The sequence below is a fragment of the Athene cunicularia genome (genome assembly GCF_003259725.1).
Source record: "Athene cunicularia isolate RWA chromosome 1 unlocalized genomic scaffold, athCun1 chr1_part1, whole genome shotgun sequence".
NCBI lineage: Eukaryota > Metazoa > Chordata > Aves > Strigiformes > Strigidae > Athene > Athene cunicularia.
This window is the reverse complement of record NW_020799091.1, coordinates 49,697,898-49,711,382: the sequence shown is the minus strand read 5'-3', so window position 1 is coordinate 49,711,382 and position 13,485 is coordinate 49,697,898.

Below are 13,485 nucleotides of genomic sequence, written 5' to 3'. Positions count from 1 at the left end.
CATGGTTAAAAAGAAAAGAAGTTTTCATAATCAGGGTGATTTTCCTTTCTATATTTCTTTCTTTTGGGAATTATATAAAATGTATCAGTTCTCCCTCCTAGGTGAAATCCTCACACGTTTTCTGTTTGTTTCACGCAGATTTAATATTCCCTTGCATAAACCCCCTTGATGTTTGGAAACATTCTCTCTTTTAACACCAAGAGAATATTGTGCATTGGTATTAAGCATTACAGAAGCTAAATTCCTCAGAAAGGTCAGATTTTGGATAAAGGGTTAAATGGACAACTACATTTAAGAATTCTGACATAGTGTTTACAGATTTTAACATGCTATATGCCAACATGACAAAGAGAGTTTGATTGTTATTTTGTATTTGACAACATTTCTTTAATTAACATACTTGAATCACATAATGATGCTATGACAGTGGAGCAGACCACTGGTTATAATTTAGGGCTATAATCTGTGAAATCTAAGTTTGCACTCTGTGTAGAAGGATGGGTTATTTACAAGATGCTGCTAGGTCCAACTGTAATCTCATCAGGGACACATCAGAAAACTCAGCTCCTCAAGCAGAGGAAAACATGGTTAAATTGTTAGTGACTGCAATCTTAAATTATGCATGACTGTTGACAGCTCATAGTGTGAACAAATGATATAATGTTTCTTTACAGACTTTCATCTTTTCGCTAAACCTCCAGTTTATCTGTGCTGCTCAGGGTTATATAGAGACCAAGTTGTGAAATACTTACAGCTTAGGTGGCTTCAATTAATTTAGTTTTTTAGAAGCTGTGTGTTTATTTTGCCATATTTTATAATTTTACTTATGCTGCTGTTCATGTACAAACACTATTCATGTATATATAGGACAGCAGGAGATACAGTTTTACATAATATCACTGGCACCAGGCATCTTGCTGTTCCACCTTGTCCCCAGACTAGCACAGCAAATTGACGAAGCTCTGCATTTTCAAACTACCATGCTCGCAAGAGCTGAAAATCAGTATGGATTACTGCAACCAGATTCAGAGGCTAAACCATGGTGAGGTAAATGACTGTAGGTTTGGTACATGCAGTGTGCTCCCAAAGTAGAAAGGAAACTTGTTTTTTCCACCTTTCACGTTTAATCTTATCTCATTCACCTACCTGGCCTAGACCTGCTACGGCTTTCTGCCCACGTTGCTGTCAGAGTTTGGGCAAGAACGGTCTCTAGAGCTAGTACAAATACTGGATCATTGAAACTTGCCTCCCAGTCTCTCCACTGATCACTGTTCCCCTTCCCAGAATGGGTCTGGTTTGCTGGTACAGCCCTAGTCAAAACACATCTCCATGCTGTTTAACATACTAAAATGTCCCAGTTCAGGCTGTCTTGTTATTCTGAAAGTGTGTTCAGATGGAAGTCACAGGACTTTCTGAGCGCGTACATTTCTACAAGCTGCCAGATGGTGCAATCAACTTCCCAAGAATAAAAGAAAGATATTTGGTACAGGCATAGTCACATACCTATGGGAGTCAATTATCTGAACCTCATATCCTTCTAATTACCCTTTTTTTATGAGACAGAGGTTTTGTTTTACCTTGGCATCTCCTTGCAGTGGTACTACTCAGGTCTTCACTTACGGATTGCCCACAGGAGAAAGTGCTCTCCCTCCATGTGGAAATAAGCAAACTTTAAGAATGTCAGTTCAGTCTGCAACACAGTGGGCACGGTGGTAAACAATATACTGTATAGTTTTACAGCATCTGGATTAAACACTTTGCTGTCTCTGTTTCCAGTGAGTAACAGCTGTCTTGAAAGTTGAACTACATAGCTCACATTTTTCATAAGGGTTAACACATAAGCTTTTGATCCTGAAAACCTAACCCCTGGACAGGGTATTGCATCAATGAGATCTAAAAGTAAGTTTCCTCAAAAATGTGGTAGCTAAAGCCTACCATCAGAGACCCTATTCCAAAGGGGAGGCTGCAGAAATTAGATTACAATTCTTCTGGAGGCAAAGTGAAAGAATATCTTTTCTGGAAACACAAGCTCTGTGAACGGACACTATCCAGGTCCACAGTAGGTTATTTGCTGCTGGTAAAGAGCAAGCAGCACAGAGCAGGCACATATGCTTTAGTCTTTCCGTCAGCATTGCTCAGCAAGACTGTTTTGAGGAGGCCATTGTTCCCATTGCTGCTGTCTCTCCAGCCATGATTCCATTTTTTCCTTAAGGTACTCCATGCAGTAAAAAAAGAGATTGGAGGTGAAATCTTCTCTGAAGATCAAGTGAAGGGAGAAGCCTGCAAGATTAAGAGGTCTTTAACTCTTTGAGAGGAAAGCTGGATTTAAGGTGATGTACAGTGCACTCTCCCTCAGATTCTCTATAGGACCACATACTGTTACTCCATCTTGATGCATTATTTTATGTCAGCAATAGATTGTAGTGATTCCTTGTAACTTGTTGCAGTTAGATGTTGTATTTATTTTGATGTCTCAAAACACTTTATGCAAGCACAAAGTCTGTGGCCTATGATGTATGTCAAACCACTAATTTTACAGAAAGATGTGATGTTAAAGCACATCGGTCCAATATTTTGGGTATAACGTATTTAAAAGTTTTATGTAGAAGAGCTTTTGATGTCTCTTATTGTTTGCCTTCTAAATTTATCTAAAGGTATGTGAAGTTCATTTACAGATTCTCAGAATTTATCAGTACGGGAAGCTCAACATCTAACAGAAATCTGAATAAAATTTGAATATGGAAATCTGACATCTTTTTGCTTATCATTAGTCACATGGGTTGGGGTAAAACACAGGTATCTAGTCATTAACACAAGTTTCTGTTGTAATTTTTTAGTATCAGGGAAATTCAGGACATCTGCATGCAGTTGACAGATTATATAAATCCTGTGGAGATTATCTGCACAGAGAATGACATATCTACATGCATTCGTATGAAGAAGTTTGTGCTCTTCTGGAGTGGCAAGAAGACTAGGTGGAATATTCTTTAGTGCTTACAATTGCTCATAATACTTATCCCTGGAAAACTGAATCACACTTACAGAGATATCTAAATTTTCATCAATTTTGAGTGAGTAAAAACAGGAGAAATCCAAACCCTATGAACTTTCTTTATATCAATCAGTAGAAAACATGACACCACAGGGTGCAATTGAGAGCCTGAAGTGCATAACAGAGTTTCATCGTAGTTCTGATAATATGTCCATAAGCAACATGAATAATTTATTGTGCTCTCTACTGTTTTTATAGGCTACAGCCATTCTAGAAGAATTATGACCTCTTTCACTAGGAACAGGTTGGAAAAGTTTTTTTGATTAACTACTTTTAGTATTGTAGGCACTGAAAAGTTGGACATCTTGGTTCCTGTCACCCTGACAATATTTAAGAAAAATTTACAGAACAGAGTTGCACAGAAACTGTCAGAATCAAGAAACTCATCCTTTTCAAATATGCCAAATAGATTCTATCCCTCTATCTTATGTAAATTTTCCTTTACTCTTTGGTAAAATAGGAAACAAGGTCTCTAACCCTTCAGTCTGCAACATAGTAAAATCCAGTAAACAAAATGTTTTCCCATCTGTTTCAAGTGAATGAAGATGGAGCTTTATAAATACAACTGTGGTGCACGAAAATCATATAGGACTCAGCCGGATAGAAAGGTTATGGTTATTTTTAACACTTCAGATTAAAATTACTCCAAGAACAGTCTTCTGGTTTATGCAATAAAAAAATAAACACATTTAAAATAAAGTTTACTGCATGATAGATGGAAATGATAGTAGCTGATATATGTAAGACTTATGTGAATATATTTCATTAACGGAAATACTAATTATGAACATAAAATCTACACATTGTCTTGAAACATACTTCTAATTCTACTAACCATTTGGGTTAACTGCTCAGAAAAGCTTTTTTTAAATATTAGGAAATTGTCACAAAATCAAAACATTTAGAGCAGGTTGCACAGTGAGCAGAATTATAAATACATTTTTGCATTTGGGTAAAAGCATTCCTAATCCATCTGCAAGGATCTTGTTTATATAGTTAAGTATGTCTCTGACCAGTTATTGGTTCTTCTCCATGTATGAGTGTTAACAAGCCATGTCCAAAATACCTGATGAGTTGTAGAATTAAGTTTTTGGGAGACCGTTTTCAAGTATTCAATGCCAAGACATAATTACAGATTTCCAGCCCTCATCATGCTTCCAAAATACATGTGTCTTTTTAAGGTATGCACAAGTTGAGGTAACATAAATGTCCAGTCATGATTACAAAATACAAAAAAGCCGTATGTTTCTGTGTAAAGAATTAACCCACCCCACTTTATATTTCAATTCATTTTACTATAAAATGTACGTCATGAAATACACTTTTTTTTTTTTTTTTTTTTCATAATTCTTTTTGGCCTTTGGAACCTTAGTCTACTCTCATTTAGAGAGGAAAAAATCCAAGAGTAAACTTTTAAAGTGAGCAATGTGGTTTAACCCTAGTGTATTATCCATATATTTTGTACTTTAGTGGTCACTGGGTTGCCAAGTTGTTTATCTTCATAGTACACTACAGTTTATTTTATGTTGATTTATCTGACTAACAAATCCCTCATGGGTTAACTGAGTGATATTTAAAATAAGATACAACAAATTAAAAATTATTGCAAAATATGTGGAAAAAATATTTTTTATATTAGCTAAGATTTCTGAAGACATAAGGCAACAACTAGACTGGCTTTGTCAAAAAAAGTAAAATCAGTTAAATAATAATCAGCTCAGCATAAGAAACATTGCTGGTGGAATTCTGAAATAATATTGCTGGTGGAATTCTGAAATAGTATTTTGCAGAATTAAAATTAACTTGAGAATTTTTCTTCTTCTTGTCCAACACTTTTTGGTTATTCGATTTTTTTTTTCTTCATTGGCCTCCAACAAAGTAAAAAAAATACATTATGCATTGATTTCATTACTCCACATTGAAAATGACCCATAATTATATGTTTGATGAGTTTTGTGTTTGAAGAGCTTTACAACATCTAGAATTACCAAAAAAAAAAAAAAAAAAAAAAAAACCAAAACCAACACAACAACAATAAAATCAAACCCCCATCATTTAATTTTGATGCATCCCCAAGTCTTGCCCTAGAAGGTGAACTCATGTGATATATTTAGTGTCAGAGTAAGATCTGAGTAGTTTACCACACAAATGTTGAGAAAGTGACATTTTAATAACTGGTGTCCTAAAATCACCAAAGGGAAGGATATTTACTTCAGTTGCAGTGCATCCCTTGTTCTCTGCCAATATCTGGAATCATTATTTGCAATTCGTATCCATAACAGATGAGATTCCTTATCTGAGACACTCCCTTAAATCATCCTTTTTATTTAGACTACAAGAGCTTATAGTTGCTACATTTCTAATTTCATGAATGACTACTGCGTAAAAAAACTTTAGAATCCTTACATGAACCAAGAGTATTAGTTAATTATGAGCATAGTAGATTTATAGAGATATTTTTGTTTATATTCTTTATTTGTGTTGCCACCACAGCAAAACTATATTTCTTAAATTTTAAATAACTGTCTAGCATAGAATGCATTCAGGAATAAGATAAAATGTCAGATAAGCTCAGCTCAGCAGCTCTTAGGCAGCTGGGCTAAGAGACATTGATTACACAACACACTGAAATTTGAGAATGTGTTTTTTCCAATCTGACAGTACATAGTCACCTATTGAAAAATAGTTTGCTTTTTGAAGTGAAACATAGCATAGCAGAAAATGATAGCTCTCTGTGGTCCTCTGCAAGACATTGCAATCAATGGGAAAATCATGCTATCCTAAAGGCTTCCAAGGCACTAAGCGTTTTATGGGGGGAAAGTTGAGTTCAAAAGACAAGAAGTACTGCTGGCAAGTGTACTAACATGCTTTCATTAATTTCTCAGTTCACTCAAACTATACTACTGATGGAAAAGTACTAATAAAGTTTGATGAATCAAAAAACCAAGTGAGATCATTGAAGTAAACAAGTTAATCTGACACTGGTCCTGGAGAAAAAAGCACAAAAAATAATTCAGAATCTTTTGGTTAAAAATTGAAGGAAAGTACTATGCTAAATGTCAGTCAGAACTGTGTAATGGAAAAATAAGTAAATCTTGTCAAAAAGTTTGAGTTTCTTTTAATGAGATTATAAATTCAGCTCACAAATGTAAGGCTTTTGTTGAGTATTTGAATTCTTCCTGCAAAACCTCTGATTAAAAACACCTGTATACACACACAAAATTGGCATAGCACAATATGAACAAAATCTGCTCTAGATGCATAATTAACATTTCAAATACTGTTGGTGGGATTGTGACTGAAGGGGATGTTTTTAGCAGGGTTGGATAGGAATCACTATTAAGTCCTAAGATATACAACATTTCCTCCAGGAAAAATCTAGAAATAAATTTTAAGTTGCTATTGATATAACAGAAGAATGATACAGAGATGGGTGAAATTATCTTTAGCAGTAATGTTAATCATATAGAGTGATTTAATGAGTTCATCTCCCATGATCTTATAAACAAGCTGCTTTATGACATAGTGGAAAACAGATACAGGATTTAGAATATAGCAAACAGGAAAGAGCTATGGAAAATGGGACTGTATCCTTGAAAAAAAATATTCAGTGTTTATGCCAGATAATGAATTTATTCTGAGCTCCCACTATGATTTAGTGTTATAAAAGGTTAATAAAGTACTTGCCCATAAAAAATGAGCAGATGAATAGACATTTGTTAATAGACACACTAGCCATACTAACTTCTACTAGGATCTTTTATCTAGAGAAGAGACTGCATCATGAACTATCAACATAAGGCTAAACCTAGATATACTTAGATGTGAAGTGTGGCAGAAATATTTTACCGTGGAATGAAATAATATCTAAAATAGTTATCACTGTATTCATTGAATCTTCATTTTCTGAGATCTTGGAACTTTCCTCTCATAGGGACTTAGTATGGGAAAAATCAGATGAAATATCATGGTTTATCTCATTTATCAGATTTCAGAAAAGTATCTAATAGTTTTTAATGGTTCAAGTCTCTTCCATCTAAATACTATCATTCTAAATAGGTCAATATTGCAGTCAACTAAATGGTGTGTCCCCTCAAATGCGTAGGATTTTTTCAAAAGAAGGTTACCAAAATCTGTGTCTCTTTTTTTAAAAAAATATAGAAATTTTCCAGAAGGAAACAAAAGAAACAAAGAAAGTGAGCAGACATGTCTATAGGCTAAGTAACTGAAGGGAAAAAAAAGGAGTTCATTACAGCTTGAGGGTTTGTGTATCAAGTCATTGTGTTTTGGAAAGAATAGAATAATTTCTCCAAGTGGTTATCTCAGAACCAAAATTTCAACATCTTGTTCAAAACCCAGTACTATGCTACTGTCACAAACTGTTCATAAACAAGAAACTGTTCCTAAAGAGGATGTCTCGAGTAGGATGCCCTGTGAAGAAGTGGAGAGAACTTGCAGAGATGGGGCAGTGGGCCATTTCTCTCCCCCTCCCTCCTGTTGTTGCCCAGAGACAGAACTTGCCTAACTGTGCAGGTACAAGCCAGAGAAAATGAGAATCTTCTGTAACAACCTATTGCACATGTGTAAGAAAAAACTATAGAAAGGCAACACCCCACGTGTGTCTGTCAACCCACCACCTATGGACCAAGCTGGCTATTCTGCAACAACACGGGATCCAAGGGTGGTGATCTCCTCTTTTCCTATTCCCTCCTCCTCTCTTTTACCTTTCTGCTCTTTCCTCTTTCTGCTCTTTCTCTTACATATATTTATGTGTACAAGTTTTGTAGAAGCTGAATTACGATCAGTTGGTCATGATGTGTCTTGTTGCCAAAGTGCCTTTATTTGTTACCAGGATGGATAGTTACCAGTTGATTGTTGCCAGATTGTCTCCATTCACTCACTAAAGTGGTCAATTAATAAAGTCACCAGCACAATTTTTCCTCTGTCATTGTGGTTACTCGTCCCATCCTGCAGCTCTGTTGAGCAGAGACCAACTCTTCTACCCGCACACAGACTCTCGGGGAATTCAAAAGATTCATCTCCCTTGTAACACACTGTGTGGGATGAGACAGCTATATCAGAAATAAAATTAAAAATTCAATCTGTCCTGGTTCAGTTAGGATAGGGTTAAGTTTCCCCAGCAGAGAGGGGGAAGGGATCTCCAGCCGGTTATTCATACCATGCTGATGTCAGGTCCAGGCGTGGCAGCGTGGGAACTTTTTCCTTTGTGGCTTTGGTCACGGGGAGCACACAGTGGGCTGTCTGTAACCACCGTGGTATTTCTCTGTATATCTTTTGTCTTGTTCACTGTTATTACTGTTTGTTGTTGTTATTATCACTACTGTTGTTGTTCAGATTGTTTATCACACTGTTGTATTAAATCTCTTCTTATTTCAACCCCAGGGTTTGTGCCTCATTTCCAGCCTGTCTGGTCTGAGGGTGGGGGGGAGGGACAACGACAACGTGGTCTCTGATCCCAGCAGGGCCTAAACCACCACACAATCTTAAATAGAAAATAAAGGATTTGAAAGAGAAGGAAAAGAAAAAAAACCACAAAAACAAAAATTAAAAAAAAATAAAGGACCAAAGGAAATCTATTGTTTAGATTAGAAGATTCAGATATGCACATCTTGATGTAGTGACAACTGCCAAAATGTATTACAAATTAATTTTGCTTGAGTATCCATGGAAAAGAGTTAGCAAAGTGTTGTAAATTTTCATCACATCAGATTTCTCTGTTGTTGCTTTGTGAATACCGGTGCACTGTAAAGATGTGTAAAGGAAAACAAATGAAAACAAGGCAAAGAGCTGAGGAATTGTAGGTCTGTGCAACCTAAAAGAATGTCTCTCTTTTAGTGTGTACTGAAAGTAAATAATCAGCAGAAGGTAAACTTGTATTACCTGGGAGATTAACTAGCTAATGCAAAGGAGATTTTCTTTGCTAGCTTCCATGATTCTTTGGGATATTGTATTGTGTAAGAAGTTTCTCTTCAGAGTAAAAGCCTTTCAAAAACGCTCATTAAATAACCTGTGTAGGAATGGAATTAAATCTTATTACCAGTGTTTCAGAGAAAGGGGGACTAACTAGTACCAACTAAGACTATCTCAAGAACATTTCTTTCCCGTTACTCTCTACATTGGTATCTATGTGTCAAAAATCAGGATACAAATGCATATTATTCTTAAACAATGGTGTCTAAAATAAGTGTTACATGATGAAGTTTTGGATGTTTTCAGCATGATTCCAGTACAACTAACCCACATCTGATACTGTAATATTCCTTTGTATTAACAAAGGCCATTAAAAATTTAATTCCTGAAGACTATATATATATATATACATATATCTATGTAAATGACTATATGATTTAAACTGAACCAGTACTGCAATATGGAAAAAACAATCCTGGGAATCCCCTCCTCTGCTGTTACAGATGAACAACCATTAACTTCCTTGGAATTTCATTGATTATAGATGAAGATCTGTCTGTCTCTTATTTCTTTTGACAGTGAACAGAAGGAAGTTAACTTTTGAAAATTCATAGTATTTTTGTAGTTCATCTTTCAGTAAAGAAACATCTCTGTGGATGCCAAGAATCCTGAGAACTTTAAGGCTGAGTCTGGACATTCATAGTCCAGCATAACCTGATATAGTTAATAACACCATCTCTCCCTACTTTATTTCTAAATATTGATTCCAGCCCTCTGCTCACACCCCATGTTGTGCCATCGCAAATGTTTAAATTGTACTTGCTCAATCTGTCTGTTTTAAGATGAAGTGAGTTGCCCTGTGGGGATGTGAATTTGCCTTCAGTATCTACAGAAGTAAGCAAAAGTGACTAATTTAAATTGTCATGGCTAACTTTTCAATACTCACATGAGAGCAAATGAATCCCATCTATAGGAAACTACTGTGCCCTGCATATGGTTACTCAGGGAAGCATCCTGGTTTTATGTAAACTAGCAAAAATGCCCTTTGTCTTGTGGAAAACTGATAAAAACTCCAAATAGTCCATATCTCGGGTTTCTAGTAGAACAAAGAAACTGAAAGATAGTATGCTAATAATATTGGTTCTATCATTTCCCATATATTGCATTAGAAAAACCATAGAGCAATCCAAAACTTAGACCCCCTTTCCATGTCACATAGAGGATAAAAAATTCTATTTTGCTGTAATCTAAGCTCATTAGTTCTTTTTCTAAGTAGCAGGTATACATAGAGCAGAGTACATTTTTTAATTTATTTGAATTTTTTCTCTCTACATGTAGTCAGACTTTTTTTACTTAGGATAAATTACTCAGTTCTTTCAAATGCTTGGTATTGGTCACGATGTAACACTCCACTACTCCACTTGTTCTTTTCTGGATTCTGTTCATTGCATCCCAGCTTCTCAAAGCTTATAACCCAAAATGGAACAATGTCCCAGCTCAGGCCACCTATGTTGAAATTAATTAGGAGTATAAACTTCCTCCTATTATCCTTCTACTACAATGTAGTATCCTTCTAATACAATTAAAAGTATTTATTTTAGTTTCTTTAGTATTGGTTTGGTTTGGTTTGGTTTGATTTGTGCGTTTTTTTGGTCAACAGCTTGCACTTTTCTCTGTCATGTTCAGCTTGTATTATAACCCATATATATATATTTTTTAAAAAAAATCTTAACCCGTTTTTTCCACACTGTACACAGCTGATTTTACCTGCCCTTTGTACTTTCCACTTGTCCCTGTTGAATTTCTTCCCATTTTCTAGCAGATTAATGGTCTTTCATGGTCACTTGGAATTTAAATCCTTTCCTCAAGCATAGTTTCAATCTCTCTCTACTACATGCCACCTGCAGATTTAATAAGCATATTCTTTATTCTATCAGTAATGTCAGTAATGCATGTGCACTATGGATCCACTACTGCTTTCCAGTCTTTCAGGCGAGAGGTTATGACATTTGTGAAAGCTGTACTTAAGAATAATATTTTTTTTCTATCAGTAAAGTCCATCTTTGTGTGAGGAAAAAAAATGTCTGATTATCCAAGAAATATAAGTAACAATTAAAAATTTATCGAGAGGCTACAGTTTCTGATCATAACAATTAAGAGTAAAATAATTTCAATATAAAGTGTTAGGTGCTTGAAATAGCTTTGGAAGAATAAAGAACTCTCAAAATAGAATGTGCTGGGTGTTGGAGTCAAGGTGTTGGCAGTGTGGACTACAGTGGTGTCTTCTGTGAGGAGAGGCTGGGACTGCCCCATGATGGACACAGCCGGTTCCAGCCAGCTCCAAAGGACCCACCACATGGAACATCTGAGGCCCTCAGCCACGGGCTTAAAAAAGGGCAAAATGCTTCATGGACAGAGGAAAAAGTGTGGTGGCAGGAAGAGGGGGAGAGCGAGAAACAACTCTGTGAGTACCAAGGTGAGAGAAGGAGGAGGAGGAGGAGGTGATCTAGGTGCTGGAGCAGAACCTCGTCAGCAGCCCTTGGAGAAACCATGTGGAAGCAGATTCGCTGACAGGAACTGCATCCTGAGGAGGACCTGTACTGGTGAGGACCGTTTTTTCCTGAAGGACTGAAGCCTGTGAAAGCCTATGTCCAAGAAGAGGAAAAATGTTGGAAAGAAAGCAGCATAGTACTGTATACTGACTAAAACCCTCCCACCCCTTCCCATTACTCAGTAGGAGTAATGGAGTAAAGTGGTCAGGAGTGAAGGAATTAAATTGGGCATGGCAAAGGGGCAAGGAAAGGTGTTGCTTTAATTTTTCTTACAAATATATTTTATCTGTCAATAAATTAAGTAAATTTTCAGCAAGTTGAGTCTGTTTTGCCCAAACCATGAACTGTTGGGCAATCTCTCAGTCTTTATCATGACCCCAAAGATTTTTCATGATATTTTCTCCTTCTATCCCACTGAGGACAGGGAGAGAGTGAGCAGCTGGGTGGAAGTTTGGCTGTTGGCCATGTCTAACCCAGCACATAGAAATACTCTTTCAATCTACTGACATGGTTCCTTCTGCCTGTTTACACCGTACCTTATTCACAGCAATGAAGAAACAGCCTATGTTTGTGCTGACAGGATCATAACACTTACAAAGCATGCTGCTTGGCTATTATGCTGGTTGAAAACTTTCACTGAAAACCATACTCACCATGTCTTCTTTTGACAATGCTTTGAAAATAAAGCCTCCCTGTGGTAAATTCAGACTCGTGCATCTTATGATTCTTCAACAACAAACCCAGAAATTTATGCAAATATTAATCTTCTGAATAACAGCATTTAAAAATGCAATTTTAAATATTCATATATATTTGTATAAAGAGTTGGAGAAGTCCCAAGGAAATCCAAAACAAAAATGGAAAATGTTGTGGAAAAAAAATCTGTTCTCTACTTTCCTAAGTTGAACTAGTATTAAAAATCAACTAAAGAGCATCAGAGTCATATTTTGTTTTGACTGTAGTGAGTTTCTCTTCACAAATCAAGTGAACAATCCTGGTCTGAAATCACATAAAATCCCCCAAACTTGTATATCCTAATAGAATTATACTAGCTATTAAGTATAATAGCTTTCTGAGTAAACAGTAGACTTTAAAGGAAATTGAAAGTGAATTCTCAAATTCAAAACTAAAAAAAAAGATGATCACAAAGAACTTTTCTCACCAATGTGGATTACTCAGTACGAGGGCAAGTCTGATTCTTTGATCAGACTATTACAGGCTGACAATTTCACCTGCTCTCATTGTTTTTATAGTTTCCACAGTGCAATAAATCACAGAAGTACAGAAATCTTTTATTTATCACTAGATGGCTTTGCACTCCTCATAATCAGGAAAAACTTCTATGAATTACTCTTTCTGATGAGGTAGCATTGACCATTTTTTTCTACAAAGCAACTATCACAACAACAAGGAAAATAACATTGACAATTGAAATATTTGATGAAGTGCAAGGAATAACATGAAGGCAGAGTACAGGTATGGACTTTGTTTTTTAAGAATACTTAATACTGCAACATGATGTATTAATATATTTTTATTTTCAGACTACTTTTATGCTGCATTTCTGTGCCAATTAATTTTAATATTCTAAGGCTGGATGGAGGCAGACAGATTATGGTAAAATATAGTTTTATGCATAGGGATTATTAGTTCAGTACTCTCTTAGATCTGAGGAATTTAAGAGAGATCTCCTCTTAGGGAGTAACCCATCAAACTGATTTAGATATTAGTATCAAAGTCTATCTACGAGCTATTGAAATAACTGCTATCATCAGTGAAGATGTTTCAGTAAATGTGATTTGTTGAGCTCTCTGGGCTCGATTCAACTGCCTGCACAACTACTTACATCTGATATTTCATTCAATATCCAGGACATCTTTATGGAGCTAGTTAATATAGGATATCTTTGCCTTTCTGGAATGGGGAAATCTGAGCTAAGGTACTAAATGA